Here is a 13,182-nt window from a genome sequence, read left to right as displayed (position 1 = left end):
TTTATAAAATTATACTCATTCACTAAGAATTTATAGATTTTTTTTCGCGGCTGAATATTTGTCTAATATCGAACGTCGAACCAATTTTATATCGGTCGTTAACGTTACATGCAGTACAATGGCAGAAGCCAGTATTTCAGTGGCTTTTTTTGCTGAGATTTGACACAATTTTGCATCGTGATTATGTAATGACGTCATCACGCAATGTCATCACAACATCATTTAGCAACTTTTAGCAACAAATCAACCTTCCTTTAGCAACTTCCCCTGAAAATTAGTTGGCAACACTGGCTAGAGACGTTATGCGTTGCAACATATCGAGCAGGAGTGAAACAAATAAACTGCGATGTGTGTTCAGTTCTACGTTCTAATGCTTTTCAGACAAGCCATTTTTTATAAAATTATACTCATTCACTAAGAATTTATAGATTTTTTTTCGCGGCTGAATATTTGTCTAATATCGAACGTCGAACCAATTTTATATCGGTCGTTAACGTTACATGCAGTACAATGGCAGAAGCCAGTATTTCAGTGGCTTAGGATCAGTTCAGCTGTCCGATCTGTCTGGATCTACTGAAGGATCCTGTGACCATCCCCTGTGGACATAGTTACTGTATGAACTGCATCACAGACGGCTGGAATCAAGATGATCAGAAGGGAGTTTACAGCTGCCCTCAGTGCAGACAGGCCTTCACTCCAAGGCCTGCTATAAATAAGAATGTGATGCTGGCTGAAATGGTGGGGAAACTGAAGACAAGAACTGCTCTCAGTTACGCTGGAAGAGAAAAATACAAAGAAATAGGGAGAAAGGGAGAAAATACAAAGCTGTCAGGTCCTGTCTGATGTGTCTGAACTCTTACTGTCAAAGTCACCTTAAACAACATGACAGTTTCTTTAAAGATAAGAAACCCAATTTGTTTAAAGCCACTGTACGACTCAAGAAGATGATCTGCTCTCAACATAACAGACTGCTGGAGGTTTACTGTCGCACAGACCAGCGATGTGTTTGTTTGTTGTGTACAATGAATGAACACAAAAATCATCACACTGTTTCATCTAAAGCAGAGAGGGCTGAGAAACAGGTAGGAAAAGCACGTATTGTTATTGCAAATGTTAGTTGCACATACATTTATGATGCAGTACAGTGAGAGCTCCATGTTATTTACTACTATTACAGAAACAGCTTTGGGACATAGAAAGAAAGTTCCAGAAGAGAATCCAGGAAAGAGAGAAGGAGATTCAGGTGCTGAAAGAGTCTGTGAAGACTCATAAGGTGAGTTTCAAGGGGAATACGAATGTTTTAGGTTCTTTCAGGACTCTTTTCGGACTTGTCTTTATGTCGTAACTGCTCTCCGCACAGGCAGCAGTGGAGGACAGTGAGAGGATCTTTACTGAACTGATCCGCTCCACTGAGAGAAGCCGCTTTGAGGTGACACAGATGATCAGAGATCGAGAAAAGGCTGAAGTGAGTTGAGCTGCAGGACTCTTGGAGCAACTGAAGCAGGAGACTGATGATCTGAGGAGGAGAGATGCTGAGCTAAAGCAGTTTGTACTCACAGATGATCACATCCATTTCTTACAGGTTTCCAGATCTTGTTTTGAGCCATTTATTCATTATTTATTTGATGATCTTATTATTTATTTTTCTGACAGCAATGGTGGCGAAGCTGTCAGACTGTCTTTTATGTGTCTAAACAATTTTTAGAAAGTTCTAAATGTGCCTGAACACTGAATCAAATCTGTTCGGTTTTTGTCCTTTTGTAGAGTTTCCAGTCTTTCTCCGTTCCTCCTGCATCTAGAGACAGCATCAATGTCCCTTCTCTTCTTTCTTATGATGATGTGGATGAATCTGTCACTACTCTAAGAGAGAAACTTGAGGACCTCTTCAGGGAAGCAATAGAAAAAATATATGGTAAAGTTAAAGTTTGTAATTCAGTCATTTGCTTGAAAAAATGTATCATATCATATTGCACTAGACTAGGAGAAATTCAAATTCTCTATCAATGTGAATAACACTGTATGTGTCTCTTGGTATTAGTTATACCATACATGGAGATTGTTACCACCTCTGAACTCAGGACCAGAGATGAGTTTTTGCAAAGTAAGTGTTAATACGAAAACAGTCCTCAAGAGAAATAAATGAGTGATTACCTTGTCAGTATTTATAAGTTACACATCACAACGCAGCGTCTTGTTTATTCACACTGTTCTGATTGGTTTCTATTGTTTCTTGTTTATTTTCCTGTATATCCAGTTCGGTTTGTTTATAATTGTGGGTTGTCTTTACATTTTCTTTTGGATATGCCTTAGTTTCATGGTTCTTGGTTTGTCATTTAATAATCCTTAACCTTGTTATGTTTGTTTAGTGCAAGTTAACTGTAATAAAATCTGCAAAACGGATTCATCTAACACATTATTGTTTATATAACAGTGACATTCACATAGTAAAACTCTATAACAAATCTAAATTCTCTTTCTCAATAGAATTAACATAAAAAGATACGAGAGAAGGTTATTTTAATGTAATATTTAAAATGGTGTAAATTTGTTTTCAGATTCCCGTCAGCTCACCCTGGATCCAAACACTGCACATAAATATCTGCGTTTGTCTGACGGCAACAGAGTGGCTATGTTTATTGGGGCTGACCAGCGGTATCCTGTTCATCCGGACAGATTTCATGATTTTTTTCAGGTGTTATGTAGAGAGAGTGTGTGTGGACACTGTTACTGGGAGGTGGAGTGGAGTGGAACATCCGGGGTATATATATCAGTGTCATACAAGAGCATCAGAAGGAAGGGATGTGGTTTTGAGTGTGGTTTTGGGTTAAATGATCAGTCATGGAGATTGTTCTGCTCTAAATCTCGTTACTCATTCTGTCACAATAGCACAAAGACTGAACTCCCAGTAGTTTCCAGCTCCTGTAGAGTAGGAGTGTATGTGGATCACAGAGCAGGAATTCTGTCCTTCTACAGCGTCTCTGACACAATGACCCTCATCCACAGAGTCCAGACCACATTCACTCAACCACTCTATCCGGGATTTAGGATATATTTGAGATCAACATTGAAATTGTCATCTCCATAGATTTTATGTATAATTGTGTCATATTACAAGTTTAACCATCATGCGGGATGGTTGGTCCAGTCTGATACCTCACCACACCTTTTTAACAAAGGTGATGGCAGTTTGTAAAATTAAAAGGAAATTGTAAATAATAGTGTCGACACCACACACAATATTACAATACTATACAGAAGGCTTAAAGATCGACTATTGCAAAAATATCTCTTTCATATTATGGACAATATTATTCATTAAAAAGTAGTTTTTTAACCAAATTCATAAAATTTCTATGCAGCAAATATAACTAATTATGTGTGCTGTGGTGTGGTGAACAGTTGTTTCATGTCAGCAGCAGGAATGTTGTATTATTGACCAATCAGATACCAGGAGCTGAAAGTTCAAAGAATTAAACCTATAATATAGGCCTGATGCACATAATCAATTAAAAGATAAGAACTGTTGTCTAAATTAATTATCAGTACATTTGATAGGTCTTCTGGAAACACACTTGTATTGTTTTTTTTTTTAATGGAGATATACCAAAAAATTACGTTTTTTCCCCATTATTTTTACATAGCCTATATATTTTAATTCGATACTGGTTAAATGTATCACAATTAACAAATTTCGTAGTTTTGTTGTACCATTTAACATTCTTTCACTAAAATAATGATAGAGTGATGGAGCGCCATCTACTGGTCCATTGTGGCTGTGCATTTTCACAAGCTAAGCATACATAATACCGGTACATATGGAATTTAACTTTCTTAAAGGGATCATATGACGTTGCTAAAAAGAACATTATGTTGTGTATTTGGTGTAATGCAATGTGTTTATGTGGTTTAAGGTTCAAAAAACACATTATTTTCCACATAATGTACAGGTGCATCTCAATAAATTAGAATGTCGTGGAAAAGTTCATTTATTTCAGTAATTCAACTCAAATTGTGAAAAGCGCCAGACTGTCCTTGCAAAGTTGGAACTGCCCCACTTTATAGAACAGCCTTTGAGCACAGACCCATTGTATGCTAGTCTGCAGGTTCAGGAAACAGTCTTCCATAAAATGCGTCACACAGCATCACACACGACGGGCTTGAGGGAGCGGAGGCCGGCGGCCTTGAGAGCGGCGCGGCCGGCGGATTCGACAAAGGAGCGGCCGGCGGGCGTGCGGCAACCACATGTGACGACCCCGGGCTAGCATGACGAAGCGGATATCAAAGAGCTTGTAACACTCCAAAGAGAAAGGAAAACTTGAAATCGCATCATATGACTCCTTTAAGAGGTTAAAAATATGATAAAACTAAAGACTTTTTGAAGATATGAAGGATGCAGTACTACTCTGTAGGTACTCAAGATTAACATGAGATTGGGTGAAACTGTGTGTGTTATGCCCCCTTAAGAAAGTTTTGACTTTGGCTAACCGACGAATATGATAAAAACTGGTACTAACTATTGAATTAATTTGTTTATCTAATTTGAGATTATTATCAAGGTGGAAACCAAGATCTTTGACATCTGAAGTAAGATATGGAGTAAGTGTGCCAAGTAGGCATGGGCCGGTATGAGATTTTGACGGTATGATAACCTTAAGCAAAAATATCACGGTTTCAATGTATCACGGTATTGTCATTAAAGCTCTAAAATGTGTTCTTTTTAAATGACTGGGTAAAAAAAAAAAAAAACTTTCTTCCGCTGAACACAATATATTTAGTTTTTAAGCAACATACAGAATATTAGGAACAGTAGAATTTGTTTGTTTTTTCTTTGATTTGTTTCCTAAAAAGAAGAAAAGTAAAGACTGACATCTTTATTTAACCTAAATCTGTAATTACAGTTATTTAATTTTAGTTATATAATTCATATCATTTATATCATTTCATATAATTTAGTTATATAATTTCATATACATAATTTGATTTAATAATAACCCAATTTGAAGCAAAAACAGAATGTTCTGACTAGCTTTGTGAAATTATACTAGCTGAACGAAGCAAACAGCAGAAGCTCTGAATAAATTTGAAGCTACAGCACAGCAGCTCTTCTTCGTTTTCTCTGATACACTAACTCTGCAGCAGCACTACTTTTCATCGTCTCGTCTGATGCGCTCACTCAACCAAGCGTTCTAACTACAGCCTCGCCCCTCCCCACCCCCCAACCATTCGAATCTCTGTAGGCGGGCATTAGTATGTTCCCCTCAGAAACACATTCATATAAACCCCCAAATCAATATTGAGGATTTTCTTCCAATAGTTCGTGCATCATGAACAGTGAGTGATCTACCTGCTACAGTATTTTTCTCTGTGCGTCCGTCTTCAGCGTCTCTGGCCTGTGCTAACGGGCGTTTACAGACTTCATATTTTCACATAAATGACATTTTGCAAAACGATTGCATTGCAACGCAGTTTGTGCAAGTTCAGAACAGAGACGAGTTGCTTGCAATAAGACAAAAAACGGCTGTTGCCGATCGTGTGAGTTCCAGGGGAAGCTCCTTAAGTTCGGCCATCCTACACACACGTGACTGACTGACCGCTCGCTCGCACCAACACGAGGAGGAGGCTCGTGTTACTCTCTACACTGCACTCAACCTGAGAGATTCCTACACTTTCAGTCTTTGAGGAGACATGATAAACAGCGCATACCGCAGGAACAGTATAACGGAAAATATTAGCGGTTTTGAAATTTTCAAATCGCAGTATACCTTGAAACCGGTAATCGGCCCATGCCTAGTGCCAAGGTCAATAGAGTCTTCACCTGAATGCTCTTTTGGCCCAAATTGAATGGTTTGGGTTTAATCGTCATTAAGTAGGCCTAACATAAAATTATTTGTAAGCCACACTTTGATTTCGAGCAGACAGGCTTCCAGTTTTTTATATGCTAAGTTATCATTACGTTTTATGGGTATTTAGAGTTGTGTATCATCTGCATAGCAGTGGTATGATACCCCAAATTTACTCATAATAGACCCCAGAGGTAGCATATACAGTGAAAATAACAGTGGTGCTAAAATCGATCCCTGGGGTACACCACAAGTAAGTTGAGCCATCGAGGATGAAAGGGCACCTAAACTAACAGAAAAACTTCTATTAGACAGGAAAGACTGAAACCATTTCAAAACTGTACCAGAGATGCCGATCGAGCATTCAAGCCGGGATACAAGATCATGTGGTCCACAAAGTCAAAAGCTGAACTCAAATCTAACAACACTAATGCCATGGTATCACCAGCGTCTGTGGTCATTAAAATATCATTAAAAACATTTAAGAGCGCAGATTCAGTACTGTGCATGGTTTTAAAGCTGGATTGAAAAATGTCAGAGATGGAGTTAAATTTGTAGATAGTTTTGCAACTGAATGAAAACAGCTTTTTCAAGAATTTTGGATAAAAATGGCAAATTGGAGATGGGTCTATAGTTTTCATATATTGCTGCATCAAGTGAGGGTTTTTTGAGAATTGGGGTCGCAGTAGCAGGCTGGAACTGTCCCGTTTGACAGACAATTATTAATAATACATAAAATGTCTGGACCAACTGTATCGAAGATCTGCTTTAGAAAACGGGAAGGAAGAATGTTGTGAGGAGAAGAAGTAGGTTTCAATTTTAAAGCGATTTCTCTACATGTCTGAAGAGAAACCGGCGCAAATTCGCTCCACTGTGAGCAGAAGAAAGAGGGATCGGATACAGGATGCATCACGTAAACACTTGGGCTCGAATAGTTTTGATTTTGTCAGAAAAGAAGTTGAAAAACTTTTCACACTCAAAAGAAGAGATAACAGATGAAGACTTAACAGAAGGATTGAGGACAGAATCAATGGTTGAGAACAGCGTTCTAGAACAGTGAGAGTTTTTTACAATAATATCACATCAAAATGTATCTTTAGCAGTCCTGACAGCCTTTTGGAAGTTACGTAAGGAAGCAGACTGAGAATTAGGTATTCTTTAAAATCCATTTGTCACACAGCAGAGTGGTTTAAAATAAAATAGTGGTGATTCAAATTTTGGAAAACTTTTAGAGGAATGGTGACATTAAAATATATCATACATTCATAGAAATATTCAAATAAAATCTTGTTGTTAATCAAAAAAGTTTCATGGACTCTGTATCAACTACCCAAATAAGAACTGAAATAGCATTTAAGACATTAGAATAATGAAATTAGCCTATCATGTAATTGGCAGGGTGTTGATGTTTGTTTAAGTGTTTGATTGAATGAAGCTTTCAGGAGGTGTACTCCGACGTATTGGTCAAGTGAGTTGTGTATTCAGGACTCATTACCCCTCTGTGTTTGTGTGTGTGTTGGAGGGGCGAGAGTTGATTCAAACTGCCCGACACTAATCTATGTCGTCAGGACTCTAAACACAGATAATGAGATTCACCTCCCCCTTAATGAGGTTTGACAACTGCTTCACACTAATTGTCTGCAGATGTTTGTGTATTTGTAAAGCTGTATTGTGGTGGTAATTAGGACTAATGTTAACCAAAGACACAGACAAGCTTTATCTAGCACTTGTCTAACACAAACATACATCTACAAACTACTCAAGATGATTGCCATGTTGAGAAGTGTTGCAGAGGAATGTTTTCCTGAATTATTTTATTTAATATTTCAGTTATTTACTTTTTATTTTTTACAATGACACTCATCCTTCTGATATGTTTGGCTGAACTACAGAATCAGTTTTCTGATTAAGTTTTCTAAATGACACTTATTTGGTTGACAGAAGATTTCACTTTCAGGTAATTTCACCCATACCCTTAATAGTGTGCACTGTAAACCCTAATGTTCAAAATAATTAATTGGTTTGAGTAGGGCAAACTTAAATTAAACTTAAGTTCAGTCAAATTAACTTTAAACAAATTTAATTAACTGTTTGATTGTTTTGAGTTTTATGAATTAATTTCTTTTGATTTAGACAAGCTCAAATTTAACACAAACTGGACTGGGATTTCTATTTCCCAACATGCTTTGCCATGGCACTCAAAAGGGAGAGTAAATGCTAAAATTAGTGTTATATAATATTTTTCTGTTATGTTAATTTAGAAGCGTTTCTGTTATGTGTGGAGCATGTGGCTTGGTTTGAGAACAAGTTTGTTAAATGTTATATATCGCCATGCTCATTCAACAGTTGCAATACTATGTTAATGTTAGCATGTGCGCACATTTTTAAGTTTACTCTTACAGTGTTAGCTAAATATAGCTAGCTATGTTTCTACTAACATACTATTAGTTGATATTACATGCAATTAAAATGACAGAGCAATTAAAATGTGAGTACAAAATAAAATTCTGCCAGTTCTGCTTACTTAAACTTTGAATTTCTTAACTTAAAAATTTTGATGCAACTGATTACTTGAAATTTTTTGAGTTTTGCCAACTTATTCAGGTTTACAGTGTACCCACTACCCATCATCAGGTAGTCAGATTTTTTTGCCAATATTTTTGCATTATTTTGACCACGTTTACACCCCAAATTCACATTACTGCAATGTGCAAAAAGGTGAAAACTTATCTAGAGTCTGTACATGAGCCCTTTGTATTACACTGATCGTAGGTCATGATGGTCATGAAATGCAGTTTTAGATTAAACATTTTTTTTTCAAGGTTGGTTTATGAAATCTGCAAGTTTTTTGCACCAAAAATGTCTTTCTTTACCTAACAGCAATATTGCTCTTGTGAATGACGGACAGACATGATGTTCAGAGCACACCTCCTTGATTACATACAACGATGACGCATGTTGGGGCGTGCCAAGAGTCCTGACTTCATGTTTCTGCCGATTTCAAATCCGGGTACTTGTTACAATACTTGTCACAGCAAAATTTATTAGTTTTTCTCAAACTATTTGAACATAAATTGGATTTAATATTAATAATAAATATTTCTTTTCCAAAGACAAAAACACTCATACAAATAAAAAGATAATTGATCATAAAACCATACACACAAAAAAAGAGTGTGTTGGATTTACATGATTTAATTATGTACGAGAGCCCGAATTTCAGTGCAGGAGAATTACGTTAATTGCAAAGAAATCAAATTTAGAAAAGAAATATAATTTTTTTTTTACAGATCACAAATGATATGATTGAGTAAATCAATGTGCATCATTGAAGCACAAATACAAGCATGAAATTACTTCTAAATTCAGTATTCTTAATGTTAAAGGAGGTTTGATCGATAGATGAATGAAGCATTAATGTTTGTTAAACAACATCATGATAAGCACATTTTCAATTTTCCTAATTGTCTTTAAACTAATCAGCTTTCATTTTGTTGAGGACATCTCTTGGCCGTCAAGGCAAACACTTGCATCCTTTTGATTGTATGTTTCCTGACTGTGCTGTGACTGTAAGGCACTAACAGCTTTCCTCATTTTCATGATTTTCAGTGCAACAGTTTTCATTCGCTTCTCTCTCTGCACCATGATTTGGTGCTCTTTTTCGAGCAAATTTTCTCCTTTAGCAATCTTTTTCAGGATAAGAGTTTCTTGTTTCATCTTCTCAAGTCCAACAATGCGGTCCTCAAAGCCAGGACTTTTCTCCTCTTTCTCGGTTTTAATCAGGATTTCGAGATATTCGGCTGTGGAGAGAGAATCTGGCTTCAGTGCAATTTCATCTAGTCTTCTTATGCAATCAGAGGACAATTTGATCAACTTTATTAGTTTGTCCTCAATTCCATGGAATTCCATTTCAAGTGCATCAAGCATTTGCTTTGTGTCCATTAACTTTCCTTTAGCCGCCATGAAGTTGTCTTTTAGCTCTTTAATGGATTTTGTCTCTATTTTTGTTTCATATGTCCACATGAAATTTTCCCTTGAATGAGCAGCGTAATGGCAGTTTTCAGGGCAGATAATGCAGTGGCCAGCCTCCATCACAGCACAAGTTTGCACAGGATCTTCTGCAGGGAGGAAGCAGTTGGAGTGACACGTGAAGAAGCAGTTGTTGCAATTCATGGTAAAACAGTTTACAGGGGTTCTGTTTGCTTTCATCACCTCTACCTCTTGTTCAGAATTCTCATTTTGTGCCATGTTCTCACTCTCATTTTCCAAACATTGCTTGAATTTTTTGATCTCACTCAGTTTAGAGAGACCAGCAGTTATTTGAGGGGTCAGACTTGTCATGGCTTTCTCAAGGCGCTCTCGTTCCTCTAAGACCTTTATAGTCATTGACAGATCTTTGCTTTTAATGGTCCCCAGTGTCTTGAAAAAAGCCTTCATCTGTTTGAAGGTTTTGTCCCAGACAAGCTCAGTCAGTTTATCTCCTCCATCATCATCATCTGAATCATTGTCAGAGGTTGTAGGCTCTTCTACTTTTTTGTCTGCAAACACAGCTGAATTGTTGAACTTGAAATGGGTGGGCTGTCCCTTTTTATTCTTTTGACAGGGCAGATCTGCTGCTTTGATGGCTTCTAGAACTGGGATGTCTTTACCATCTGCAAATGTCACCAAAATCATGATGTTCTCCACGACATCTTTGCCAAAAATTGATAAGACTGAGTCAAAGATGTACCTCTGGTTGGCACTCAGGCGGGCAAGAGAGGCTTGGACAACGAAGCAGATGGCATCAATGTGATCGATTCCCAAAGGGCTACAAAGAAAGCTTTTGATCTGCTCTGTAATAAGTTTATCATGTGCGATTCCTCTTGTATCACCAAATCCAGGTGTGTCTACAATTGTGAGAGAATAGGGAATTTGAAAGCCAGGCTGATTGTACAGCTCAAAAGATGAGACAATAGATGTCTGACTCTCAGCCTGTGTGCGATTGGTCACTTCATTGATTAGTTTGAAGCGATATGCATCCTGCCATTTTACACCTAGTATGTAATTGATCATCACATCGATGAGCGTGGTTTTTCCTGCACCTGTTGATCCCAAAAGAAGAATTACTTTGTTTTTCACATCCTCCACCTTTCTTCCGAACACATACTGATTAAAATTTACATTCTCTGACATTTTTTTGTGTAGCATCAGCGAATGGATTGACGGATTGCCCTTTTTTATTCGTGAAGATTGATTCAAGAACAACCCACTCCCATCCTTATTTGATTCTTTACCCTTACAACTGGCCGAAAACACAGTTTCAGGACTGGGGAGACTCACTCCATCATTTCCACAGTATGCAAAAACTCTGACCGTGTAAATTGTGTCTCCTTTCAGTCCCTGAAGAGTGCACTCCCTGTTTGTAGATTTCACAGACTTCCAAGGCTTTTCATTTGCATGATTTTTTGTGCATTCTCTGAACTCCAACACATAACCAGTGACCAGAACATCCTCACCCACAGATGTAGGAACATCCCAGACTACAGTTGCAGACTCAGATTCTACTTCTTTTACTGTAGGTGCTCCAGGAGGAGCACATGGACGAGTCCTGAAGAATGATGTTGTGTCACTTGTCAGACTTACTCCTGGACGACACACAGCCTTGCAGGTAAAACAATATTCTTTATGTGGTTTTAACTGATTGACAGTGACCTGATCAGAAACCCCATTAGTATCCACACCTGTCCATTCAGAGCTCTGTGCAGACTGATATGAAATACAGTACGAGTCCACACAGCTAACCCCACGGTCAGGAGGTTTGATTTGCAGATGTATGCAGTCATGCTCAGCACTCAAGAAAACCGGCATTGGTGGTTTTGAGGGAAGCTCATACTGTGAGCTGATGAGTCTTCCTCTTTCATAAACATTAATTGAAGAGGCAGTGCTGAGTTTGTCTGGGATTGATGCAATGCAGAATTCAATGTTCTTTCTTCCTTTATTGGCTTCTTTAAAATCTAGGAAGGCCTGTATGGTTGCCCTGGTCAATGTAGTTGCGTCTCCTGATGAAAACCATTTCTCTGTCTTCTTTGAGGAGTTTTGATCAAAACTTATTTGCTCTCCATTGTTACAGGATTGTGCCTTCAGGTAATTCTCCAAGTCTGAAAGGTATGGGTCCTTTTCATTTAAGGAGGTGAGTGCAAAAGCTATCACATAGTTATTGGATGCTTTCAAGATAACTTTGTCCAAGTCATTGCTGGATGAAAGAACAGGGACATCTTTCATGATGTCGAGGTATGATCTAACAACATTCATCTCTCGCTCTCGCTCATTTAGATACTTGGTTACCAGAGCACCTTTAAATGGGGATCTTTCTTTGTCATTCAGGGCATCAATAAGCTCCTGTTCTTCTTTTCCTCCACCCCTTATGGATGGAAGAAGCCCTCAGAGATGTTTCTGAAAAACAATTTTGTACTCTGAACAGAGGTCTTTACAATTACTGATCTTAGCTGTGATTTCAGGGAATTGAATGGCAATATTGTCCCTCATCGGATCTTGACATTGATTGTCACAATTATGCAGTTCATCCATGATCCGTTGGGCACGTCGTAATAGGCTAACACTGATCTCCCGGACTAACTGAGCAGCTGCCGAATCTAGTTTTTTCAGCGGGTAAAGCCACACGGTCATGGGCACAGCATTCTCTCCATGTTCACCCAACAGTTCTGGTAGCTCTGAGTACACCTTGATGGCATCGACATAGGAGACTGGATTTTTTTCCAGAGCAAAATCTCCATGAAAAGTACAGCTGAACTTGTCAATTTTCTCTTGTTCCATTTCATTCATTTTCAAAGATGCCTGACCCTCTATTGATATTAAAGGTATCTTTTTGATTGATGCTTGGAGGTCACCTTGTATCTTTTGATGGTTTTCATTGGACGAAACCTCACGATCAAAAATAAAGAACGCTTGAGCTCCATACAGTAGAGCTGTAACAACATGTGTGGCCGAGCCCTCCTGAAATACATTGCAGTGCTTTACGTTCCCTGCCCCAAGATGCTCCATAGTTAACTGCTCAAAGCGTGAGGTTGTATAATACTGTAAGGTGACTCGAGACTGATGTTTCGATGACTTCTTGTTATTTAAATAGTCTGCTGATCCTTTCACACTGACTAATCCACACAGAAAGCTGGCTTCAAGAGATGCAGAGACATTAAGAGCATTGGCTTTGTCTTCACTTGAATCTGTGGCAATAATTTTGAAGTCAGTGTTTGGCTGTGGCCGTACGTTAATATTCTTCTGCAGCATCTCAGCATCCCAAAGGTTTATTCCTTAAAAAAAAATGTCATTAAAAATTAAACACACA

General features: G+C 38.0%; 2 pseudogenes; one reads left to right on the top strand and one right to left on the bottom strand.

Annotated features, from left to right (window-relative positions):
• The first annotated feature begins 510 nt into the window (after nt 1–510).
• LOC107679385 (tripartite motif-containing protein 16-like) lies at nt 511–3,085 on the top strand (annotated as a pseudogene).
• A 6,241-nt stretch (nt 3,086–9,326) lies between these two features.
• Nucleotides 9,327–13,182, bottom strand: part of LOC107679384 (uncharacterized) — an 11,101-nt pseudogene continuing 7,245 nt past the window's right edge.

Source organism: Sinocyclocheilus anshuiensis, unplaced genomic scaffold (assembly GCF_001515605.1).
Source record: "Sinocyclocheilus anshuiensis isolate Anshui unplaced genomic scaffold, SAMN03320099.WGS_v1.1 scaffold2206, whole genome shotgun sequence".
Lineage (NCBI taxonomy): Eukaryota > Metazoa > Chordata > Actinopteri > Cypriniformes > Cyprinidae > Sinocyclocheilus > Sinocyclocheilus anshuiensis.
Note: the sequence above shows the minus strand (reverse complement) of the source record. Positions and strands in the feature narration are given on the sequence as shown.